This window comes from Odontesthes bonariensis, chromosome 8, assembly GCF_027942865.1.
Source record: "Odontesthes bonariensis isolate fOdoBon6 chromosome 8, fOdoBon6.hap1, whole genome shotgun sequence".
NCBI classification, from domain to species: domain Eukaryota; kingdom Metazoa; phylum Chordata; class Actinopteri; order Atheriniformes; family Atherinopsidae; genus Odontesthes; species Odontesthes bonariensis.
This window is the reverse complement of record NC_134513.1, coordinates 33,005,109-33,030,762: the sequence shown is the minus strand read 5'-3', so window position 1 is coordinate 33,030,762 and position 25,654 is coordinate 33,005,109. Positions and strand designations below refer to the sequence as shown.

The window sequence follows — 25,654 nt, the reverse complement described above, 5'->3', positions numbered from 1 at the left end:
CCTCCCCCACCCCCTCTCCCTCTCAGGTTACCTCTGCAGGAGAAAGTCTCAGAGATGGAACGGTGGATAAGAAGGTGAGAGACATGTCTGATGGAGAGAATCTTTCTGGTTTTCTACTGGGAAAGTGGCGTTGATATGACAAGCCTCACGGGACAAACTGCACAAGGCTCAAGTGGATTTTTAAATCTTATAGTCACGATAAACTCTCTAAGAGGGTTTAATACTTGTAGAGCTCATCAGCCAACAGAACAGGTGCAAAGCTTTAACAGAATGATTTCAAATATTTCTGGATTTTTATGACATTTTCCAGGAAATTATTTGAAAACAGCTCATACTAAAACAAGTAATTACAAAAACAGGTTTGAGATAGACTGATTCCTTGGTGTGGCCGCTCAGTAGGACACGGCATCGTTGGAAGTGGAATCTCGCTGCAAAGGCTTATAAAAGACTCCATGATATGTCCCCGGTGTGATGCTGCGAGGCCTCAAGACTTCAGCCGGAAACTCATTCAGCACATTGGTTCTGGCCGTAGAAGTAACAGACGACATACTTCTGGCACATTAGAATATGCCACGTGTTGTCCATTGACTGTAAGCTTTACTTTCTAGAAATGCACAAATAAATCAGTCTAAGGGATTTCGAGCCGACAATTGGCCGTCGGTAATGTCTCACTTGTCTGTTCAGACTGTAAAACACCGTCAGCTCTGTCGGACCTTGTTGGGGCTTTTTTCTACTGATTCATCATGTTAAATCATCATCAAGTTGGGGCAGGTTTAACATAATGAAACTTCAACTGTGTTCTTTTTCTGAGCATGAAGCTTAAATGCTTAAAAAAAAAGCATCATGTAGGAAAAAAATCCATTTGATGTAACACTTTAAACTGTATTGGATGATAAAAATTTAACTGCAATTTACAAAATCTTTTCTTTTTCCCCAAAACACAAACAAACTTTCTGAGTGAAAGTCGAATTAAATTATAATCAAGGCTTTTGGTACATTTTTATGAAACAAATTGCGCTTATTTAGTTTGATTAAGGTCTGAAAATACTTGTGTTCAGGTTCGTTTGATTTCAGATGCGTCATTGTTTCCCTGATTTGAAGGGAAAATAAATGACAAATGCAATCAGTGTTGGCCATCAGCAAAATCACAGGCCCAGAATTACCCCCATAGTGCATCTATAATCAGCTTTCATACTTTTCATTCTAAAAACTAATGTTTTTACAGTTTATTTCTTTAAAGAAAAAGAAAAAAGAAAAAAAAGATTCGGTCAACAAAAATGGGCAGAATCGTCTTCCTGATGTCACGTGACACATGTTGCTAAATTTAGAGAAACATGTTTTAGATACTAAAAAGCCCCCATGCACTGTGCTAACAGTGGGAACTTTTGATCCCGTTCGGTTTTCTTGCAGAAAACTGTTGGGAGAACTTTCTACAAGACCAGGTTTAAGAAAGCGTTACATTCTCCTGTGTTAACATCCAGACATGGATGAAGGCTCATTTCCTGCAGAGTCGACCGCCAACAACATCCTTTTCTGTTGAGGCAAGGGAAACCTTCCCAGGAGGTCACAAGCTCAGGAAGGAGGGAAAGTGACTCTCGCTGTACGTGACAACACCGCTTTTATGGCTCTGCTGTGGGGATAAGGTTTTTAAGGTAAGCCTCGGAGCATAAATCACACTTAAAACCCAACTTATGTATGGTCATGCAGACCTAACATGAATCATTTTCAAATCACTGATTACACGATCTAAGGTTACATCTGTGCATGTTACATAGGCCAAGACTTTTATTCAGCAAGTATGAATAAATGTTACTGTCACAGACTGACCCGACTTCATTTCTTTGTGTTTTCTGTAGCTGTAGCAACACAAAGGCTTTCATCCCATTACTAATCAGATTACATATACTGTAAAGAAATAAATGTCTTTCTGGAAGTCATTAAGACTTGAAGGAGCTTTAAAACATGGTAAATGGCATCCCCATACGTTCCATCAGGTCTTAAACGGTTAAATAAACCCGCATTAGTGACGTATAGACCAACAGTTCACCAAGGCACAATCACCATGGGAGCTTTATTTCATGTTAAAAGTGGAACTGTTTTCAATTAAAGGCAGGATGTATGTTCTGGTTATCAGAGCTCCCCCCAGAGGTCAAATATTGAACATTTCAGTCACTCTCAGATAGAGGCGCTTAAACCAAAGGAAATATAAGCCCATATCTGACCCCACTTCTTGTTTAATGGCTTTGTCATCATTTCTAAAAGGTTGTAGTGACAAAAAAAAAAAAGTTAAATCTTTTAATTCAATCAATATGGAGTTTACATCCATTAGTTTTACAAGATAAGTGCTAATCGAAATGGAATTGGACTAAACTGATGATTTATCTATGACCTTCACGTGAATGTGTTCCCAGTTCTTATACCGAGTTTGGGTTTGATAGTCATAACTTTGACTTCACTCCTTTTTGGAAGCTTTGACGCAGCCGATCGCGATGGATGAACTGTTCTTAGAATGTCCTAACTTTTGAGACGCTCGCTCTAAAGAACATCTGTGGCAGTTTTGGAAGAATTTGCGGCTTATCAAAAAGTTTTTAAACTTTTCCACAAATCCAATATTGTGAAAAACACAATTAAGGGTACTTTCTGAACCCAAGTTGATCCATAAATCCATCAGCACCTACTTTTCCAGAAACTGGCATGTGCTTTTAAGCCACACAGCTTCTTTCAACATGAGTCTATTTTTGTATTGAGTTTACTTCCATGGCAGTTTAATTACAAATCACTGCATCCCGTTTTAACAAACAGGCAATGGTAAAGCTGCATGCAACTAATGTTCCCACTAGCGTGGGGACCACATTGTTATTTTTCTGGCGAGGGCCATTTAATTCAGGAAATGACAAATAGTCTGTCAGTTTTATTAATGTTTTGGTCTCAGAGCTCAACTAAGTGAATCATCTTGACCTTGTAAGACTTACCGGATGAATGAGTAAAGAATTAACTAAAGGAACAACAGAGGCCCTTTTTTAATAAATGATACTATGAAGTGAAACGTTTTTAATCTTTCTCTTAATCCAACCATCCAATTCTTCTTCCGTAATCTCATCTATAGTGTAAGTAATTAACATAACCCACAGTTTGCGGAGTTCAAAGCTGTACTAATCAATAATTTTAAATTAGCTTGTGGTTCAATGACTGTACGTGATTTTAAAAGAGTTGCTAACAGTGAAAAAGTTCAGATGATTATCACCCCTCTCCTGTAGTTCCACTTCCCATCTCCACGGAGCATTTCAGCATTTTTTTATCGCACTAATTTAGTTGTCTCTCATTGCCAATATACCCGTTTTGATCCACTGCCCTCATAGAGTCGAAGTAAAAGCAAATGGCAGCAGGCTGACGCACACTCCTTTACCAACGAAGTGCTTCCAGTGCTTTTTTGGAGCCGGTCTCTAACTTAGAACCAGATCTTTTCTGTTTGAAACCCTACAGCACTGGCTCTCAGCCAGGAAAACTGGTGTGCTGATGCAGAGGCTGGAGGAGGGATTCTGGAGACCTAACAGAGCAGCTAAAACTTTACGACCACCATGTTTGAAAAAAAAACCACAGACTTAGCGTAGCATCCAGAGCGGTCTGTTGGAGTAGCGATGGAAGAACATGAGCTCATTGCTCCTCATTTGATCGCCGTTTCATGTTTTAACATCGACAGACAGTGTTCGTGAACGCTGCTCAATGTACCACAGCATCACAATCACAGTTTCCAACTGAGGCGTTAGTTTGCACATTCAGAAAAGTTGCTCAGTTTGAATAGCATTTAGAAATATTCAGAAATGTTGCTCAGTTTGAATAACATTTAGAAATATTCAGAAATGCTGGTCAGCGTTTGCAGTGCTGACCAGCATTTCCAAAGAATGTTCACAGCCACCGACTTCTGTTTGCAACAGGGTTTCCTTTAAAAACAGACCAGTGATATTGAGACATTGGAAATGACTATAAATAACAATTTTAGGACAATTCAAATTAATTTGGCATCGTTGGGCTGCCTGCAGATAAGTATATGCAATCAAAGGTTGTTGTTTTTTTTGGTGCTTCATAGCACATGAAGAAAAAATACTGAACTACTGTCGCAAAGTTGTGTTTGGATGAGTTCTTCATTACCAGTTTACCTCAGGTGTTGTTGCTGTTGTGCTAGCTGGATTAGCGTCTAGGTTTTTAGTATGATGTCTCAGCGGGCCAGTATTTCGATTTGATGTAGATGATATGGACTTTTTTTTCCAAAGCATGGGTGGATCCAAGGGGTGGGGCTAAAGAGGCACCGGCCCCTACTAAAATCTAACTGGCTCCCGATGTGACCCTGATCTATCTGGTCCTTGATAGCTTCACTCTTACAGATGAGTGAAAACTGAGGCTCTCTAAGCACTTTTTACAGCCACAGTGGTACTGTGTATAAATCCTGTGGTAAATAAGAATAAAAAGGGGGAAAGAAAAACGACTTTGATTTTGACATAAGGGTATTTATAAGTGAGAAACTGTTCCGATGCACGGAAAGGCAGCATAGCTTTCCATCTATTAAAACATGTATTTTCCTTTAAACCTCTTTAAATATACCCAAGCTGCTCGAACAAAGAACAATTTGTAAATTCAAACATCTCAAACTTTAGCCAACAACAAACAGTGAATAGCATAAGAAATGTGCATACAGCTTCTACAGAAAGGGACCCTCTTTTTTAAATGTTGCCCCTATACTGCCCCAAACTTGGAAAAATCCTTGATCCACCACAGTTCCAATGTGCATCCCTTCTACTATAATCCATATTATTTGTAGTTAGATTTGATGGTGTATTGATTCTTCTCAATGTTTGCTGTACAGGTTGTATTTGTTCTTTCTCTTCAAGCAAGAACTGTGAGCGTATACGCTGCTTTAACCTTCAGATCTTGTTTAAATGGCGTCCACTGCTGCCGTGGCAATGGCGCGGATTCCCTCTGACGTTGATGCGGAAATCTCATCTTGACTTCATAAGATCTGTATCAATATTTTTAGTTCACCAAAATGTCACTTGGGTTGCAATTCGTGCAGGCTACTCTTTACATCCAGAGTTGGAAGAGTTTAAAGTGACAAAATGAGGTGGCTCTGAAGAAACACGGGAAACGAAAGGACACTTTGCTTTATAGTTTAGGTGAAACAGAATATCACAGCAAAAATTGCGGCTGACCAGAAAGCGAGAACAATGCAACAACAGGCAGAGGCACTCAAATGGAGGAAAATATTTACGAAGAGGAACAATTAAAAAAAGAAAAGAGATGACTATACATTTCCGGACTAATTGAACACCTCTGTTATTGACTGATATATGCTTTAATTTCAAATAGAAGAGTTGCTTTGGCTGCAGTGAGTCCGATTACCTCCTTTCTCCAACTTCCATCTCACTTGACGGGTGACCTCTCTGAATTTGAAAAATAACATCCTTCCTCTTACATCCCTTTTGCCAGAAAAATATGCAACATGCATCTCTGCACTGTTGAACTTCCTGCTGGATACCAGAGAGACTGCGATCAGGAGCTCTGTTGGAAAGAAATGGACTGTTTTTTGTGTTATAGTCAGAGTGGAAAAAACGTCTTGACTGGTCAAAGGTTACAGCTTGTTTCAGAAAGCCTGTCTGTAACTTAGTTGGGGTCTGCTCTCGTCACTAAACCGCTATTTCACATTCCTGTCGCCAAGATGGTCTCTGCTTTGAGTGTTTTGTCTCCGTCTTTATTCCTTTTTCCCCGTCTATCAGTTCAAGGCGATCAAAGATGGACAGAACTACCTGTGTGTGTGTGTATGTGTGTGTGTGTGTGTGTGTGTGTGTGTTTGTGTGTGTGTGACTGAGCACTACAGAGGCTCGGGATGATCCTTTCCAAAATTACAATGACAAAATGACAGCTAGAGCTGACAACCCCGTCGACACACTCAAATGCACAGACCACACACACAGCCTTTACTACTGATACGGAAGCCATTTCTTATCACTGATGTTGTCTGACAGGCAGGGAGACAAAGACGGACAGAAAGGGGAGGAGAGCAACACGTGCGGGACAGTAAGATGAGACAGCGGTGGACAAAAACTTTTTTTAACGAATGCTGGGAGAATGAGCAGTAAGAAGGGAGATTTAGGAATAGAATATCGTCAATGAGACAAAGCCAAAAGAGGAAGACGAGAGCTTCACAAGGGGAAAGTGGAAAGTCGGAGGTTCATTAGAGTCAAATGAGGGGAATTTGAGTCATATACCATCATGACAAAAGACACGTCATGACTCACTTCAGATGCCCGTCTGACCTCCATAAATCTGCTCAGAAATATCTGAAGAAAACAACTATCTGTATCCACTTGAGGCATGACTCCCCACAAAATTAGCTTTTTCACTGATAATATAGTAAGCTGCTCCTCTGGAGTCAGCTCAGGTGCTTCTGGCCTCTGGTTAGGATGCCTCTTGGTCATCCTCCTTTGGAGGTTTTTTCGGGCACTTGCAACTGGGAGGAGACCCAGGGGCAAAACCCAGAGCACGATGAAGGGATTATATATCCCATCTGGCCTGGGAATGCCTTCGGGATCCCCCAGGAGGACCTGGAGAGTGTTGCTGTGGAGAGGGATGTCTGGGTTTCCCCCCTGGACCTGTTGCCTCCTCTACCTGACCTCAGATAAGCGGATAAGAGATGGATGGAATATAGTAAGTGGAGTCCAATTAATACTCGAAAGGCTTTTAGAAGTCCATCAAGGTTTTTGTCTGACAAATGATCCAATTTATAGACAAATTCTGAAAACTACCAATAAGAAAGTTGAGATAAATAAAATAGAATTAGAGAAAAATTACCCAAAACTAAATTCCTTGGAGTGATTAAACATAATAAATCACATATCAGTTATATTTAAAAAAAATAAATAAATCGAAATCCAATCTTATTTTACCAGGAAAACCTCATTGAGATTAAAAATCTTTTTTTCAAAAGTGTCCTGGCTGCAATATTATAAAAACCAAAAATCATTATGCTCCTTTATACTTCCATGTGTGACAGAACAAACAAGGTAAACAAGGATTTAAGGAAACAACCAATCATTTCTCCACAATATTATTGTTCCAAATAAGACAAACGCATAATGAATTGAGAGGAATCTACATGTTAAATGAAGCGGCTGTGAGGACTAATCCAAAATACAACTTCATTCCAGTTGTAGGAGCTGTATGACCAATACCAACCTCACTGACGCATCTCGCATTTTATTTCATTTTAATGTATTTGTTTGAAATAAACACTTGATACAACATAATACGCAGCGAGGTGCACAGCAGCGTCACACAAACAGATCTCATAACATGCTGATGAGGTGACTGTAGACAGAGGGAGAGAAGCCGTCCTGCACCGATCAGTGACAGATCCATTCATCACCACAGAGTTTCAGCGCTGGAATCAGCAGGGGGCTAATTACTCCCCAATGCCTCTTCACTGAACTAATGTGTCCAAAAAAAACCTGAGGAAGCTTTTCTTTAACTTGAAGTCCTCCTCACAGTCACATCTGATGGTTCTCTGCTGCTGACACAAACTTGAGAGGATACTTTCAAAGGATTGTGTTGGTGCACAACCCTACAAAGGATGCCACCACAGCAAAGCTACACATCCAGACATACCGAGCTTGTGAGTCTATATCCTCCCCAGTTTAACTTAGTGTTCCCTGAATAAACAACACAAACACAAACGCATGTTTGTTCACTTAAAGCTGCGGTCGGCAACTTTTTTTTAGTCATATTAGCTTGAATTGTCATGGGATTCTGGAAGTAGAATATTAAATAGGCTGTTTAGGAAAAATAACGAAATCTGTAGCTCCCTCTGAAGCCTGTAATCATGCTTGCAAAAACCGAGCGCTCCCGGCTGTTTTTAACCAATCAAGTTAGGGTGGAGGAATCCTACCTGTCAATCACAGCTTGTGCACACGCTGCTGAGCGTGAGTCTGCCCCAGCTTGTGTGCGCTCACGTGCACAACCTCGTCCAGAGAGGGGGAGGGGTTTGGGGGGCGATTCGGAGCTTGTTAGAGGTTGGGGGAGGGACCTGAAAGTTGTATCAGTTCAAATTTTCCGACTTTAGACTCGCAATTTTGAAAACCTGCCGACTGCAGCTTTAAAGTTGTTATAATCAATCAAATTCTGTGAAATTACATTTTGGGAATTTTACATTCAATTTTTGCATTTTTTGCCAGTGTGAGATGTTTTGTCTTTTTTTTCCTCAGCAGTTTTAGATGTGTACCCATAGTTTTTACTTGGTGTTTATTTACTTCTGCAGGTAATTTAGGTCATTCTGCTAATGTTTTTTTTTTTTTTTTTAATGTTCTTTTGTGGCTATGTTTGGTTGTTTAGTGAGTCTTTTGCTGTTGTTACATTAAAAGTAGCATCTTTAAAACTGTTTTTTTTTTTCTAAATATCACGATTACACATGATAAAACAAGCAGAATAAATATTTTCCTATTCCTAGTAATAGCTTTATTAATCCAGCTTTACCGTCAGAGTTTTCAGGGCTACAACTGGTCACTACCTCCCACGGGACAAGCCTTTAACTATGACAACACGAAAGGATGGCATCACACAGAATCCTGCACGCTATGTTGGACCAAAGTTTCTCATAAGCACAGCTTTTTGAGATGATTAGGCTTGTTGATTACATTTTACTGGACCATGGACGCCAACCCACACAGCAGGACTGTGAATAATCTACCATGTGTCTCGCAGTAGGTAAAATAAAAAATCTTACCTTTTTTTTTTGTCCACAAGTTATTGCTGTCAGTTTCAGAGCCTTAGTGTGAGACGTTACGGTCAGTAAATGCGTGTTTCTGAAAATAGAACAAAAAAAAGCTGTGTTCACACTTGCAGCCCTGTGTGCAGCACAGACATTGAAAAGTGCATGCCTGGGTGTTGTTATTCCATCAATGCCGATCAGAGCCTGAGCCGATAATCACCCAAGACTTCTGCAGAGTCACTTTTTATATTGCACTCAAAAGCCAGGTGTTATTTAGTTGTTCTTTCTACGAGTGTAAAACTGACAGTTTTGTTTTTTGTTTGTCCTCCAGTGGGTCATTTTGCTTCTTATTTGGGCTGTTTTGTGTCTTTCTTATTTCTTCCTCGTCTTTTCTGAGACATTTTGGAGTTAAAGACCCGGTGGCTGCTGCTCTCAGGGGCTTGGGTCCATTTAGAAAACCATCATGTCTATGATACGCTTCAAAACCTTAGTTTTATTCCAAATACATTTTGGCTTAAAAATTGGATTCCTCTGTAAATAATCATCATTAACTCTGATTAGGTCAAAGATGAGGCTAAAGACAGCGGGAACTCTTCGCTCTGCTGTGCAGCTCTGTTACAAACACAAGCAGAGGAAACATTTAGAGCACAGTGGGAACTTTCTGAGATATTTCAGTTAAAAATATGTCAGAAGTCTGTTTTCCAACAATCCAAAGCATAATCTTGGCAAGACAGTTGTATGTTTTCTTTCCACCTTGGACAGTCTTCGTATTCTCCAAATATGGAAAAAAACTCATTTATTTTTGGCACCGTGTGCAGTGACTGTGCCCCAAATTTCAGTAAAAAAGCAGAAACAATTTTTGTGTCCTTTTGTGTCTGTCCTGAACACCAAAGCCCAGTTTTTACACCAAAAACACTGCTTCCTTGAATGTGGTTCAAATGAACAGACAGCATATGGAAACTTTGGAATTTGATTTGCCAGATTTCTGGCTACAAAGGAAACTTCCACACTGCTGCATTCCTGATAAACTTCTTTGCTTAAATGTCCGAGACAACATTTCCCTTTTTCCACTGCCCTCATTTTCCACCAGTTTCTCCACTTTACATCTGCAGCCAGTTCCACGTGTGTGTGTGTGTGTGTGTGTGTGTGTGTGTGTGTGTGTGTGTGTGTGTGTGTGTGTGTGTGTGTGTGTGTGTGTGTGTGTGTGAGTTCAGGCAGTTCCATCCAGGCCCCCATAAGGGATCCTAATGACCAATTTACATAATTAACATGCTAAGGCATGGCAGGCTGCCTCTGCCTTGGTTGCACACACAAACATTCTGGTTAAACGTTAGAAAAGTTGAACCAAAGCCAGTAACTTTAGTCCTTTGTTGACTTTCGTTTCTTTATCTCTGTATATTGCTTTATTGTTCAGGTCATCATCCACAAAATTAATTAATCAGAAGCCGACAGGAATCATTATCTGGTTGGCTTTCATTTTCCTTGGAAATATCTTAGAATTCCTAATGGAAAAACAGGTATAAATATGCATTGAGTGATTCAAAGCAGCTTCTGTTTAAAAGCAGTTTAAATGGATTATTTTTGGTTATTACATAAGCAGCAGGCCTCAATTAAAGGGTTAGTCTGGTTTCTTTGAAGTGGAGTTGTATGAGGTGTATGTGCAGTTACCGCTGCTGCCTTGATGGGTTTGGCTTCGTTTCTGTGTGATTGTCTTAATAAGTCAGTTAGGATAGATATTTATCCTTTAAAACTCTAAAAAGAAGAAAAAAAATGTATGTATGTATTTCTCACAGCTGACGCATCTGGATACAGATCTAAAGTTACTGTTCATAAGCTGCCACTGAATGTCTGTTTAGCTTTTTCACAGATGGAAAAAGATACTCCTTTTTGCATGCCAAAGTACAGAGCTGTGCCAAATTCTTGAGCCATCCATCATTTCTTTAATATATTGCCAGAAAACCTTGAAATAGGTGCAGAGAATTATGGACACATGCAAATATAAATGGAAAAACAGCATTTAAGTCAAAAACAGAGTTTGTACAATTATAAAGAGCCTTAAAGTGAATATCTGGTCTGAGCTCCTTTATTCTCTAACACAGCCTGAACCCTCTCAGACAAGCTTTCTGTCCTTGCTTTAAGTAGTCTTCAGGAATAGTTCTCCAGGCTTCTTGAAGGACATCCCAAAGCTCTTCTTTGGATGTCGGCTGCCTTTTGTACCGTTCTCTACCAAGATAATCCCACAATGCTTGAATAATTTTGAGGTCCGGGCTCTGGGAAGGATTCATCCCTCCATCAGACCTGTTGCCACTGATTTTCAGTCCACTTCTTGTGTCATTTATTTTTTGTTCTCCATTTGTTTCCTCAAATGTTTTATGGACACACTGCACACCATGTTGAGATATGCCAAGTTTTCAGCTAACAGCTCTTTGGGAATCAACTTGGTTGCTGCAGAAATCCTATTTTCTGTCTGTCAAACTGTGTTATCTTTGCTGTTTTTCATAGATGCAACTAAAGAAATGGGAACAAATGATGCGTCTTTGTGACAGGCTGCTAGTAACAAAGTGCCTAAAGATCCAATTTAAAATGGCTTCTTTGCTAAGTTGTATGTTATGTGGGGACACAACACTGGTTCATCCCTTGAGTTAGGAGCCTTTTTTAGGCTTGCATTTTTTAATAGGTTCGAATTAACAAAAAACCACAATCCTCTGAAATTTTTTAGGCACAAGGACTGGACAGAAAATTTGTGAAAAAGCAGCCAATGTCCAATGAAGAACTTTGAAAGACCTTCAGAAAGTCTGGAGAACTATTGCTCAGACCCATTCAAAAGATTAGAGGAAAGTCTGGCTGCTTGGAGGCAGAATATGAAGAAATGAGCGGAGGCTGAAGACATTCGCAGACACATGTTGTCCTTGTCATCCTACAAGATTTGAGCTTTTCGTTTTTACTGTGAACGAGTCTTGACAGACTTGTTCAAGATTATGTCAACCTGGCTCACTGCTACATAACACATGACAGTTAGATTTCTGTCAGACTTGATCCCAACTTGCTTTATGGCAACGATCCAACAAAATCGACATTTAGGCTTCTGCAGATTTAATCATTTTAACACGCAGGTCGATGTCTGTAGTGCTTCCCGACCCCCCCCCTTAAGGGGCAACCAAAGATCACATGCTAAGCACCACCCTCTCGCTCCATAAATTCTGTCAAAACAGGATTCATACATGTATAAAATCACATCATATTTACTGGATCATCAAAAGTCTGCATGAGGATGAAGTGCTGTTGTTACACTCTGAGGTAAGTTGGTTGAGTGTTTTATAGAAATGCACGAAAGAAAAAAAAACTATGTACAGAACAGCTTCAATGGTATACCTCACAGACATTAACGTTAACTTCAGAAGGAGACCAACAAGGGGACGCGAAATGCAAAGCACAAACAGAGCTAAAAGAACAAAAAAAAAAGCTGTGAACAATGTTCCCTTCAGATGTAACGGTCCATTTCGCACATTGTTTCGGGAGGATACTGGATTTAATTTTACTGATGTTGCTACTTACCCATCAGAGAAATCTACATTTTTAGCCCCAAAGTCTATAATAGTGGCGTCGAGTGGTGACGACACCCTGGTTCACCTTCAATCTGATTCTTTGTCAAAGAAATAGTTCCAGGGAGAGATAGCTCCAGATTATTCCCCAATTCAGCACTACGTATCCGTAAGAAACAGCCTCCAACAGGTTTTCAGTTGTGATCTCATCCCTGCCCAGAGGTATGCGAGCTCTAGGTGCCTGCGCCAGCTCCGTGGTAGGGAGGGGCACAGCGTTTTAGTAGATACATGTGGGCAAACGGAAAAGGCTATCAATCGCTTTTATTCGCCCAGTGTAAAATTAAGGAAAAAGCACAATCTTCGTCCTCTCATTCTTGCGACATTATGTGTCCCCCGTGTGTACTTCAAAGAGGGGCTCCTGCAGTTCCTTTCACGATCAGAGCAGCTTTGTAGCTCTACAATAATTGTTTGTTCCTGCCATAATCAGAGCAGCTGCTTAAAAACAAACATGTCTACTACAAAACTTCAGCAGCACTGTGCAGTTGCAGCTTACACAGTATGCTTTTGAAGAATGGACACTCAATGCTTGCACTGAATTCCAACATGATGTTTCAGAGGATTAACTGAATGTTGCCAGCCTACTTTGAATCTACAAAGTTTACACCCAACGAACCCCATGACATTTGCACAGAAACCATGACTGGAGAATACCAGGTATTAGAAATGCAGCATGAAGGATGTAGAAAGATCCAGTCCTGGATCCCAGATCAGTGTATTCCCTGCAGAGCCTCTACAGATTCAAAAAGCATTGCAGCTGTCAGACTTTTAACGGGGTTTAATAGCTGAAATTGAACTAAATTATCTGCCTGTGTAAAGTCTGACAGCCATATTTAACTTTAAAAATAATATCCAATGTTTACCCGCGAAAGTTATTATCCCTCTAATCCATCAATTATGGCCAATATTCCATCTCCAGTGGCATTTTTCAAAAACCAATCCCAGCTTTAATCAGTTGCTTCAACTTAATTTAGTTTTTTTTCTCCATCACAGTCTATCAGTCTGTCTCACTGATACATGCAGATCAGCCCTCCATCATCGTTTTCTCAGTTTATCAAAAGCGAAGCAGCATTCAGGCGCCGCCAATGCAAATACAATTTAACGTGAAAAGGAAAGGGAATGTTAATTCACCTGGGAGCCCTGAGAGGGTGTGTGTGGGACTCTCACAGTGAGGGGTGTGTCTGGTGTTGAATTTCCACTCTGTAGTCTGAATGGCGAGTCCGAGAACACACTTGACTGCCATAATGAGGTCCTCTCAGAGCTGTGTGCGTGTAAACAGGCTGAACTTTGTGGTTGCAGCACAAGAGGGTGAAAGAGAGTGAAGAGAAAAGATAAAAGTAAGAAAAATCTCCTCTCACTGAAAGAAGAACAAGAGTCCCTGGGGTTCCTCCCCACTTTTCTCCCCTTTATTCCTCCCTACTCGCCGTGTACAATAATGCTCCCACCCTCCTTCCTCCTCTTAGTCTCCTCTCCACTCCCCCGCTTTTCAACTGCCCTCTTTATCTCTTCTCTTCCTCCTCATCTTTCTTCCCGTTGAAACACAAAACCCTTGTAATCCTCAGGTTTCAGGCCTGTCCGGAGTGGAAGGGAAGAGAGTGCGATGCACAGAAAAGTGAGAGCATGAAGGAGGGGTTGACTACAACATTGAAAGAGGGTGGGGGAAAAAAAGCATGATAATTCTCAAATATAAATCATAAATTCCATCTTCTAGATTTAGTCTCTGTAGCAGCCGCAAACTGGTTTCAGGGTAAATGCTGACCTCTGCTCCATGAACATCCTCCTCTCAGCTCCTCACAATAAAGGACATACAAGTACGTATAGATTAGGACTTATAAATCCTGCTATCCGACAGACGAGGGCATTTTACCAAATCTATGGCAAGGCACCTGCTGTGGCCGATTGTGCCCGATTTTGTTGCCTCACTTGAGTTGGTGGCAGCTAGCAGGAGAGTTTGCAGATTTGTTGTCACACAGTATAGCTAGCTGCTTGCTACCAATTCAACTAATTCAACGATTTTTGCACCTTAAAAGGTATAGAAATGAACATAGCTACGTAGCCAGCACGAGATTACCAACATGAGCTGCATTCACTGGCAGGTTACCAGGCTATGCATTTAGCCAAGCTGATGAGAGCACCATCAAATGGATCAAAAGTTATGATGCAACCGTCTACACAGCCTGTGGTCACTTACAGAGTGGGAATCTTTTTTTAAATGACTGACATCCAAAGCTTCCCAGGTTCATATGGATGTTCAAACTTCAGAGAAAAAGTTGCCACCTTAAGGGACCTACAAGAGCCATAAATAAGATATGCACGAGAAATGCTTCATTTGTTTGTCTTTGTCCATCTGTGTTAAGGGTTAATATTGTTTCCATTAGGGCTGAGCAATTTGATCGATACTGTGATATATATCGATATTTCGTTTCCCGATAAAGTATCGATTTTTCAGCTGCGAGTATCGATTTTTGTTATCAATTTTTTTTAAAGCAAACTTTATTGAAAAGTCAGATGTTACAATTAGTGAAAACACAGAACATTAAGATAATACATACAATGCCAGGGGGTCACAAAACAGTGATAAATTAGTTCATAAAAATGTTGTATAAAGTGCATAGCTCTCACGTTTGTGACATGTTCGTTTGTTTCTGTTTGTCTGGCTGTGTTGTCCATCCGGTTCAAAGGTTGGACCACCAGTCCAATCAGTGACGATTCATGTGAAATCACACTGTCCCTTTTTCCCCCCAGAAAATGATGTAAGTGTATTGAATCGTATCGAATCGTTGGCTGAATATCGTGTATCGTATCGTGAGATTAGTGTATCGCTACAGCCCTAGTTTCCATGGTATGATAGGCATCGATTTTTAAACCAGCGTTGACCGTGAAACCAACATAGAGCCGCAGCAACACATGACAGCTTGTACGTCGACAGATTAGAGCTGCCGTCGTACCCTGCAACACTGCTTCTCTGTAACCTGAAGCTGAATTCATGACTTTGTTTAGGATTGGGCCTTAGTTCCAGTCCTCCAAAAAGCAGATTGTCGATGTTAACTTCCATGTTAACCATCTTTTCCACAGCAAAGCAAAGGTACAGAACCAACAACGGCAACGCAAAATTATTATATACAGTCTATGCGCGGGACACGCGAGCGCAGTTTCTATGGGAACGCATCCGCCGAGGCTGCCGTACTAGGGGAGTGGGCGTGGGTCACTCTTGGTTTGGAAATATGATAGACGCCGGTACAAATACAAATACAGACGCAAACACTAACAAAATGTGGCGATGGTTGGGACAGCAGGCCGTGAAGAGAAAAGATATGCCTGCCGGGAGGGGAGAAGGATGATATTGAACCTCGCGAAACACGCCGGCCACACTTTGTGAGAAAAGGGAAAAATGGAACTGATTTAGATGGGTCCGAAGACAGTTCAGAGAGCTCGGACGATGTTTAAGCATTTCACAGTATCCCCCTCATAATTAGTCTCTGCATATAGTTTTGTGTTTAATTTTGTGCATTATCTGCACTAAAACATGGTTAGAAAGTTGTTAAATATTTCTATTTTTGTAGATTCAGGTTTCACATGAATATAAATCAGTTTTAAAGTTATTTTTTTATGTACAAAAAATGTGAACCTGAATAGTATGTGAGGATTGAGGAGTAATGAAATGTTAGAATACGTTTTGTATGTACATAAGTTTAATTATTTAATTGTTTTAATTGGATATACATTCCCAATTTCACTGTAAAATGAATTTAAAGTTTTAGTTAATAAATTGATCAAATGAATTCAGTGGCTCTCATCTGTCTTTTTTGCACGGAAAAATATCTGGCTAGTGGAAATTCTGATTGGCTGGTAACTTCAGAAACTTACTAGCCACATTGTGATCAAAAAAGTTAATTTAGAGCCCTGGTTGCAGTAAATTGTTTAACACCGACGGTCGTTCAGCGTTTAGCTCCACGCGGACTCACAGAACTGTTGTTCCATCGGTAACCCGTTTTCAGTCGCCATGAGTTGAAGTATACAAAGAACCAGAAATCCTGCCGCCAACTAGCAGACCAGTAAATGTCAGAAAATACTTAGCACTTGCTGTAGTACCTGGTTGCACCACCAATCGGAGCCTCCAACTGGTCATTGCAATGAATTTACAGATCCATATGGTTCCAGGATGGTGCTCATCACTTTCCAAACAATAACTGACAGCGAACATAAAGTGTGAGAGGCTTTAAATGATTTTTAGAATTAGCTTTTGGAAAAACATCCTCTATATTTGATTTATTACCTCCGCCAAGGAGGTTATGTGATCGCCCGAGTTTGTCTGTTTGTCTGGATGTTCGTTCGTCTGTTCGTGCTGCAATCTTGCGACCTGCCACAAGGTGGAGCGACCTCCACAAGGTGGAGCGACCTCCACAAGGTGGAGCGGCCTCCACAAGGTGGCGCGACCTCAAGGTGCCAAAGCCAAACAGAGCCAAAGCCAGACAGAATGCATAGTGTGCGGATTGAATGCATAGTGCGCGGATTGAATGCATATTGCGCGGATTTGCTGTAATTAGCACAACAAAAGATTGCAACGGCAAGCCAGTGTGCATAACTGCATATAGCTTGCCCAAAGCCAGACAGAATGCATAGTGCGCGGATTTACTTGCACGGCAAGCCAGTGTGCATAACTGCATATAGCGTAATAATAACGGCGAACACTGCTTCCCGACAGAACACTGCTTCCCGACAAAACATTCTAATAATAATAATATTAATAATAATAATTAATAACGGCGAACACTGCTGTTCAATAATGAATAGGGAGAAGGGAATGCCTCTTCTGCTGACAGCGCCAAAGAACAAGTAGCCCACATCAGGAACATATGTCCATACATGGCTCGCTATCCACAGGTAGGTTGGCGGTTGGCGGAGGTCTGCACTCTCTGAGTGCATTTCTAGTTTTACTAATGCTGACGGTTGTAAAGAAAACTGTTCCTAGATAAGAGTGCTACCAGTAAGGTAGTGGGTGGTACAGTAGATCCAATCTCTGCTTCCAGGAATTGAAACCTTGTTTATACAGATCTGAAGTAACTCCAGTTAACAGCTTGGTCTTGATACAGACTATTCAGGCCTTCATATGAAACTTGGGTGATAAAATATTTCGTATGCATCAGTTACTTCTCTGAGTCACTGGTGTGTGACTGTGAACTACTGAGTAACTCAATCATTTCAGGGTTCAGGACAACCTGCAGCCCAAACAGAAATAATAAAAACTGTTTCCCTCCTAAGCTGTGAACTCGACAGGGATCCATCAAAACAACCTCAGTTTTAAAAAGGCGTGCAGGCCTCTTATGTAACCAGTGACACGCTGCTCATCTTAAATGGAGGTCCTGCCCTGCTAGATGAAACCGCTGATGAGCTGTGATTCACAGAAGCGCTGTGACGAGAACAAAGGCTCATCTTCCTCTCTGCAACGTTCGGTTTACATCAGAGGAGCCTGAGAGTCATCGAGGAGACGGCAAATGAAGTCCACCTACTTTACTCTGCAATCAATTTTAGGGGAGAAAGTGTGAGGGCATTTGGTGCCAGACAAAAACCATCAGAGCATAACTATCAGCTGGCTTCAGGACACACAGTCATCTACAGGGTGCTGATAATATGAGTCTGTTAGCCCGCCTTTTCAAAATCCAATCATGATTTAAAGGCAGCAAAGCGACTCTGGCAACTCAAACTATTCATCATATTTTCTCCAGATTTTGCTGCCTGAGCTCAGAGTGGTGCTGCTGTCTTTTCTACACGGCTGAGCACTCCCCTGCAGGCATCACAGCTCTGGAAGCAAACTGTGATCTTAAGACCAACATCTCACACTGAGAATTCATTTTATCCTGCAGAAGAAGAATGAATCCGACTTCAGGCCGCTCACTTGTTTGTAAAAACAGTAAAAAGAAAAGACTCAAAAAGCAAATAAGTACATTTTATTGATATAATCTGTACGGGAACCAGTGGCACAAAGGGCTGCACAAAAAATAAGTAAGAATACAAACAATAGACAAACGCCAATCAATCAACAGGACACAACAAAAGCAACTTCAAGCAAACGGTCTCAAACTGCAACTTATGGCTGTCATCAGTGTTCAGAGATCTTTAAGTAAAACAGGAAAGAGTTCATTCCTTTACCGTCAAAGCCGAGATGAAGGAACATCTAACCGACCCTGATCGGAAGACCTCAGAGTCACAACAGTAAGTTGTAAGACTGCAGCTGTGGCTGTTTCACATATGCAGGGGTTTGACAATGCAAAACTGTCCATGCAATAACACAAATATTCAACGGGACTCTGAACCTGATGGGGAGCCAATATTAAGACATCAAGACTATAACTCAAATTATCTTTCTGGAAGCTTTTATTCCAGCCTGGCACTGCTCAGACAAGGGAGAGGTTAACTGCAATAATCCAGATGGAGATTATAAACATAGACAATCCCTTCCTTCCTCACTAATGATACAACAAGGTCGGATTTTAACTAAACTGCTAAGCTGCTTAAAACAAGCAAACTAAGCAATTTACATTCTGATCCAGACTCAAACCCTGGCTTGAAGAATCACCTTAATTACGCGAAGTGGGTTTCACAGAAGAAAACAGAAAATCAAGACCATCACCTTTGGGTCAAAAGTAGCTGAAGCATAAACAAGTGCCTACGTTTTTTCTGTGTTTAGCTGAATGGATCCAGTAGTTCGTGGACTTTATGCAACTCTGACTAAAAAGAGAGATTTGAAAAGAAATAAATATCTGAATATAATCTAGAAAACAATGGTAGAATACAGCTTTTAGTGTACTTTATTGCAAGTACAATGCAATCTGTACTGGGCCCATAACAGAACCTTTGAGCCTGAAGACGAAGAGTCAGATAATGATGCAAAAATTACATTTACTAAGAAAGATATGACAAGAACCGTTTGAGAGCAGTTCTGGAGATAACAACTCACTGCCTGATCCCATCAACCAGCCAGACTGAAATCTATCAGACATCTAACTCCTCTTAGATGTCAGAGTAAACTGTCTCAATTTTTCAAAGATCTTCTCAATGAAGGATCATTTACAGACAGGCCTGTAATTCTGCAGCAAGGATTGACCCAAAAAAATCTTTTCTTGAATTGCTCCAATGTGGTATTTCATTCTGTCAGTGCTCAAAGTAACAGACTTTATATAGCAAGGCAGAGGTTAAGGCAGTGGAGGGGTTGCTTCATGCAGGCTTAGGGTTAGCATAACCGGAACCACACATTAATCACAGTTTATTCAATTTAATCACAGTCTTTTACCAAACTTAATCACATACTGGACTTTTCATAAGGAAATGCTGTATAAAGTAAAGAGTTTGTGATCTGGCCAAAAGAACCATGATAAACAGTGAGTCACAGTCTACAACCTCAAATCAAGAAACATGGAATATGCTCATTCAACTTTTTAATAATGATATAAACAAAATATAGAGATGACACCACACAATAGTATTCAAAAGCTAAACATTCTGGCTTTTTTTTATAATTACTCTTTTCAAATAAAAATAACTCACCTTGAAATCTGCATTTCCAAAATAAATATCTATGCAAGACTAAATATGCAAATGAGTCTGCAGTTAAAAGAGAGCACTAGCAGAGCTTATCGAGCTGTTGCATCTGACTGATTGGGAGAAAAAAGCACCCAAACAAGAGGGTCAGCAGAAACAAGGGACAGGATTAGAAAACTCTTCAAGTTGGTAATTCAACTCAGAGTCTGGCAAAACATGCTGCTGTTCCCGGTCAGCTGTCTAAAACTTAAAAGCAAACCCTGTCAGAGAAGGCAGTCACAGCAAAACAGCTAAATTCAAAATGATGACAGTGAATGATTCGGGAGATCAAAATGATCCGCAGGATTAAAAATCCAGCCCATAGCAAATAAGGGGGTGAGGAGAAGAGATAGGGCAGAAAAAATGTTCAAAAGTAGTTTCATTATCTTACTCAATCCCTGCTGAAGCTTTTGGAAGATGTTTGAATAGTTGAATGGAAGAAGTACCCTCGTGTTCACACACACACACACACACACACACACACACACACACACACACACACACACACAGAAAAATGTAGCTCTAAGGAAAGATAATCTTTGAAGAATAATTTTATTCTTCCATTAAATCCTCCAGATGCTTCCAAAGAATATCTGAATGAGTGGGGGAGAAGCACCACACACTGGAGGCATTCACACTTCCTGATCAAAAACGAAACACTCATTCGTCACAGGCTGCCGCTTCGACTCGCACACACAATATACATGAATGCAAAGCATGAACACACACGTGTAGAAACCCTGCAGTCGTCAGGAAGTCGTCTGAAAGGACGAAGGCAGCGCCGACAGACGGACATGTGTTTGCGGTTATTCGGATGCTTTTCATGTCGCTTATCTTGTCAATGCTCTTTCATTGCGTCAGTTTGTGCGCCTTTGTTTATGCGCTCCAACTATCTCTTCACTGTGACATCGTTGTTCATTAGCGTTGAAGGTGCAAACTTCATACCCCTCCTGAAGGGGAATCCAAATGCCATCGTGCAAACCAAATCAATGTGCAACCAATAAAATGATATCAAAGAATCATCTAGGGCTACTACAGATTCTCAATTTCATCAGAAAGCAATCTGTCAATACTTTCAAACTGAACTGATTTAAAACGTTTTCTATGCATAAAAGGTGGGAAATCAGATTGTATATCTTGTCAGAGATGCAGCACAAAACTGAAAGCAATTCAGTTTACAATGGAATTAAAAAGAAAAAGGCAACATTCATTTATGAGGCTGCAAAGAGCAAATGTTTAAAATCCAGCTATATGCTACATGCTAAAGTTGGCATGCTAATGCGAGGATGTTAGCTTAGCAGGATTATTGTTCACCATTGTTACCGTCCTAGTTTAGCCATGAGTTGCCATAAAATTTCATCATATGTTTTACTGATAAAGTCGTACTGATGATGGAACACATACAGCACAATACTCTGCCATCAGAGAACAGTTTTCTACCTGCTGCTTCATATATGCCACCATTTGCCAGGTGCCACCGTAACAATCAATGTTTTTAGTTTCACCTGTCAGTGGTCTCAATGTTATGGCTGATATGTTATGTCAATGTGTTAAGATGAGTTGCTGACAACAAAAACAAAAGTACACCAGGTGGCAGGTGTTCCCTGAACTCCTCACGCCATCCGACACGCAGAGGTTATCCAATCTCTCAAGCTCATTAATGACCTGTCAATCAAACATCAAAGGTGACAGCGAACGGACAGAGGTTATCAATATTTGAAAACCTGCCAAAGTTTATGAGCACAAACAGGCAGACTGCTGATAAGGTGCACAAACAAACTTTTATGATCCAGAAAAAGCTTTAAGGATTATATTCTATTTACAAATGCTGTAAGGGTGAAACTATTCACAGAGAAATCAATCACGCCCATCATTTATGAGTTGCAGTTGCTGCTCTGTTGCTATGGTCACTGCTCAGATTTGAACTTTCCTAGCAAACAGAGTTGCAATGAAATTTTAACTACTACTCCGACCACCTGAACTACTCACTATGAAACCCACAGTTCTTGGGATTCCCTGGGGGTTATGTCCCACAGTGGGGGTAATGTCCCACAGTGGGGGTAACCTCTGTGGAGAAACCTCCACAAGGGTTTGACCAATCACACACTAAAATCCCCAAACTTTATCAATCTTTTGTGCTAGCAGAGAAGCTAAAAGAAACCTTTAAGATGATGGTTCAAGAACTACGACGGTTCTTGGCTCATGCAGTGAAGCCACCAAAAATAGGGGATTCCTGAAAACCAGGTTGTTATTCAGGTTTCTGAAAGTAGAATGAGATGTTTACATGTGTGTGATGGATGGAGGAGTCTCCAGGGCCTACTGCTAGCTCGTTAGGGTTAATGGCTGGCACCTGGCTGGGTGTGGCTACCCAGGTCAGAGCAGAAAGACTCAGCTATGGGAAGCCACTGGCACTCTGCACTCCGGCGGGTTGGATGTCCAGTGCAACCTGTGGGTTATTGGGGCCTTTGTTTCTTTGTTTAGTTGTTTGGGTTTAGGTTTTTGTACACACACTTTCACTCATAACACAGACCCGTATCCATGCCGAACTACATACTGACTGCTGATCGCATCTTTTTCTAACTTTATTAATAAATTATTTTTGTGAAGGTCAAAGCCATGCGTGGTTTCCACCTTTTGTCCAGGTTCCTGGAACATGACATGTGCGACACAAATCCAGGATACTCCACAGACACTATCACTCACATCCAGGATATTACTTCACAATGATTAAAGCTACCTATGTAAGCAAGTTTGATGTTGTTTGATTAAACGTTTTGTTAAAATCTTTCAGTCATGTCCTGTGACATTCAATAGATAACTGTAAGCGGAAGCTGCAGTAAGAGTTTTTTGCATCAACATTAATGTAATACACGCACAAATTAAAGTGTGAAATCTACCCAAACAAGTGATAAAAATCAAGACAATCATGCTGGATAGATTTGTCAACCCTTTATGTATATCGTGTGGAGGGTTTTTAATGCATAAAACCAGTTGGAACAGGCCAACGGTAGCTGTGTTTGATGAGTGAATTCTGAGCCTAATGTAAAGATATTACTGAAAAGAAAATGTGAATCAGGCTTTTTTCTTTCACTGTGTTTGAAGCTAATACACCTGCATAAGCCTGCATACTGTTATCAGAGGGTAACAGCATAAAATAGCAGATTAACAGATTGCTGGTCAATAACTAGGAACAAAGTCAAGAGAAAGTTTATGCAAACAAAACCAGTAACCTTGCCCTTAAACATAAGATAAATCAAGAGGGGTCTTAATTAATTCTGGTTTCTTCTCTACAAGCTGAAATAGTAAACACAATCAGTCATGAATAAAATGTTTGTCAAGTCAGAAGTTATCTACAAAAGGACAGTATGGGTCAGACATTAAGCCAATACAGAAATAAGTACAACACAACGTACAGATTTAAGATGCTAAATCAGAAATGGCTTCCGACCCATTCAAAAGTATCAACTTATCAAATACAAAGTCATCACAATTAATTTTGGTGGCATTGAACATATTCACTCCCAGTGATTAGTGCGACAATGGTTATTTGATTAAAAAATGTAAATTCAAAGTTTCAATCATCGCTGATTCCAATCATTCCAGCCTTTTGTCCATAAAAGGTCCCATCTGGGTGTAAAAAACACCAAGATGGCTTCAAAATAGAACTAAACTACGTTGCATCTAGCCATTTTACATTAAAAGATAGAAGAAGAAGGAGGGCTTCTGCTGAAGTTTATCCGATAGCTCTCAGAAAGGCAGCCATGTAGAAGAAATGTGACTTTTATGGCTGAGTAATTTATAAGAAAATTGTCTGTTTCTGTGGCCATTCGGTTTGGATCTGAAAGTGACATCTTGTCTGATTAGAATTTTGTGCAGAGAGGCATTGAATCAGTGGAGATTTAACAATGAGATTACCTGTCAGGAGGCAGAAAAGCTATGCGATTAAAATGGACACAGCATTTTTGTGCCTCATTTCTCTTGTACGGGCACGAAATGCTGACACGTCTCTAAAGACGAGCCCTTTAAAAGAGCTTTGGTTTGTGTGTTACCTGCTATCATAAGTTCCTTTTGAATATCTTTAACCCTTTTTATTGTTTTTATATTACTGCTCTTTGCAAACTTTTTTAGAATCTTTTAATATTTCGGCTTTTCTTTTACAGATTTTTTTTTTTTTTTTATTTCTGTTACTTATTCTGTTAAGTTACCTTGTTTGTTATGAGGACCATTCGATGTCATGGGCATCCGGCAGGTATAGAACCGGGGTGGATGTATGTTTCTTTTTTCTTTTTCTCTTTTAACAGAGCAAGAGAAGCAGCAGAAAGCAGGGACAGTTTGTTCTTTGTTTCTTGCTTGCAATGGATGATTAAACACTAAAAGCCACTGTAATAGCCTGTACAATGGACTTCTTTTGCTTGCGTACAAACCGTGGTGCATCTGTGGCTCATGTGGATTCAGAAATATCATTCAAAAAAGTGTTTTGCTCAACGGATTAGACATGCCTGGGCAGTAGCTGCTATCTTTGTCTGTTGCGATGCATTGCCAACGTGCTGTTTGGTGGTGGAATGTTTTCAACAACTAAGGAACAACATTAAAAATGTCCGACGTTCAAATGCTAGCAGCAAAAGAAGTATCAGGTTTACTCCAAAAGATTTGAGCCTTTACATGAAAACAGATAAAGAAAAATGCAAACAAGCTTTATGGTACATGGAAACAAATCTTTGTGTTCATGGCATCAAAGCTGATGAAGTAATATCATGACAACAGAACAACAAGAATCTTTCTTAAGCTTCACTATTTCCAATCGAAAATAACAGCAATTTCTGATTTTATTTAAAAAAAAAAAAAAAGGTTTGGTGTTGAAGTGGTTCATCCATACACGAAATCCAATAAGGAACCTCCAGATTAGAAGGAAATAATCCGGAAAAAGGTGCCTCTAATGTTCCAAGTGCACAATCCAACTCTATGGCACGCTCCATCCAATCACGGATTTCATCAGCAATGTCCCTAAGTATAAAAGCGGAGGCCGATGAAGCGGCTCTGATGGAGCTCGTTACTGCATTAAAGAAGAAAAAACATCTAATTGAAGCTCAAGAGGAAGAGCTGAGAAAACTACAGGAACAACTAGGTTTGGAAACAGGGCTGACAGTCAAACATGCAAAGCTCCACGTCTCAGAAATTAGAAGTCACAGTGTGGCTCAAAACAAACACCCAAAGTAACCTAAACATGAACCTGAAGCAAAGTGCGGTTACCATCAGCTCCTAGATCTTTGTTTTATTCCAGTTCTGCAAAAAGCACTTTGGGTTGCACTTTCATCAAATCAAATCTGGCACTTTTTTCCTGCAAAACATCAGAGATCATCTACTGAATATTGGGAGTTTATCAAATCTCACTCTGGGATGGTGACGTGGAGATGGAAAATTTGTCACTTTGTGTTTTTCATCCATTTGGACCACAGACGTTTCGCTTGAATTTACAGTTGTGAAGCTCTCATGGAATTCATTTCTGGAAGATATTCAAAATAACGTTTGAGGGCTTCAGATGCTCAGAGTTTGTTCAGAGGCCTCTGGTGCAGTTTGGATCTAATCCCAGGAAGAAGCTAAATATGCGTACATTTCATTTACTGTATCACTATGAGTCAGTGAGGTTCCACAGAAAGCGCCATCATATGCTAAAGGCATTAAACCTGAACCTGTTGCTACAGAGCTGTTATATACACTTAGA

General features: G+C 40.3%; 1 protein-coding gene across 5 annotated transcripts in view; it reads right to left on the bottom strand.

Annotated features, from left to right (window-relative positions):
• The window catches only part of LOC142385574 (plexin-B2-like), a 252,476-nt gene that overhangs the window by 124,082 nt on the left and 102,740 nt on the right, over nucleotides 1-25,654 (bottom strand). For 3 of the 5 annotated variants that reach the window (XM_075472217.1, XM_075472219.1, XM_075472218.1), the window contains one exon: nucleotides 8,771-8,849. The exons of the other annotated variants lie outside the window; for them this stretch is intronic. The gene's annotated coding sequence lies outside the window, so the exon portion shown is untranslated. The remainder of the gene's footprint in view (nucleotides 1-8,770; nucleotides 8,850-25,654) is intronic. 5 annotated transcript variants of the gene reach the window in all.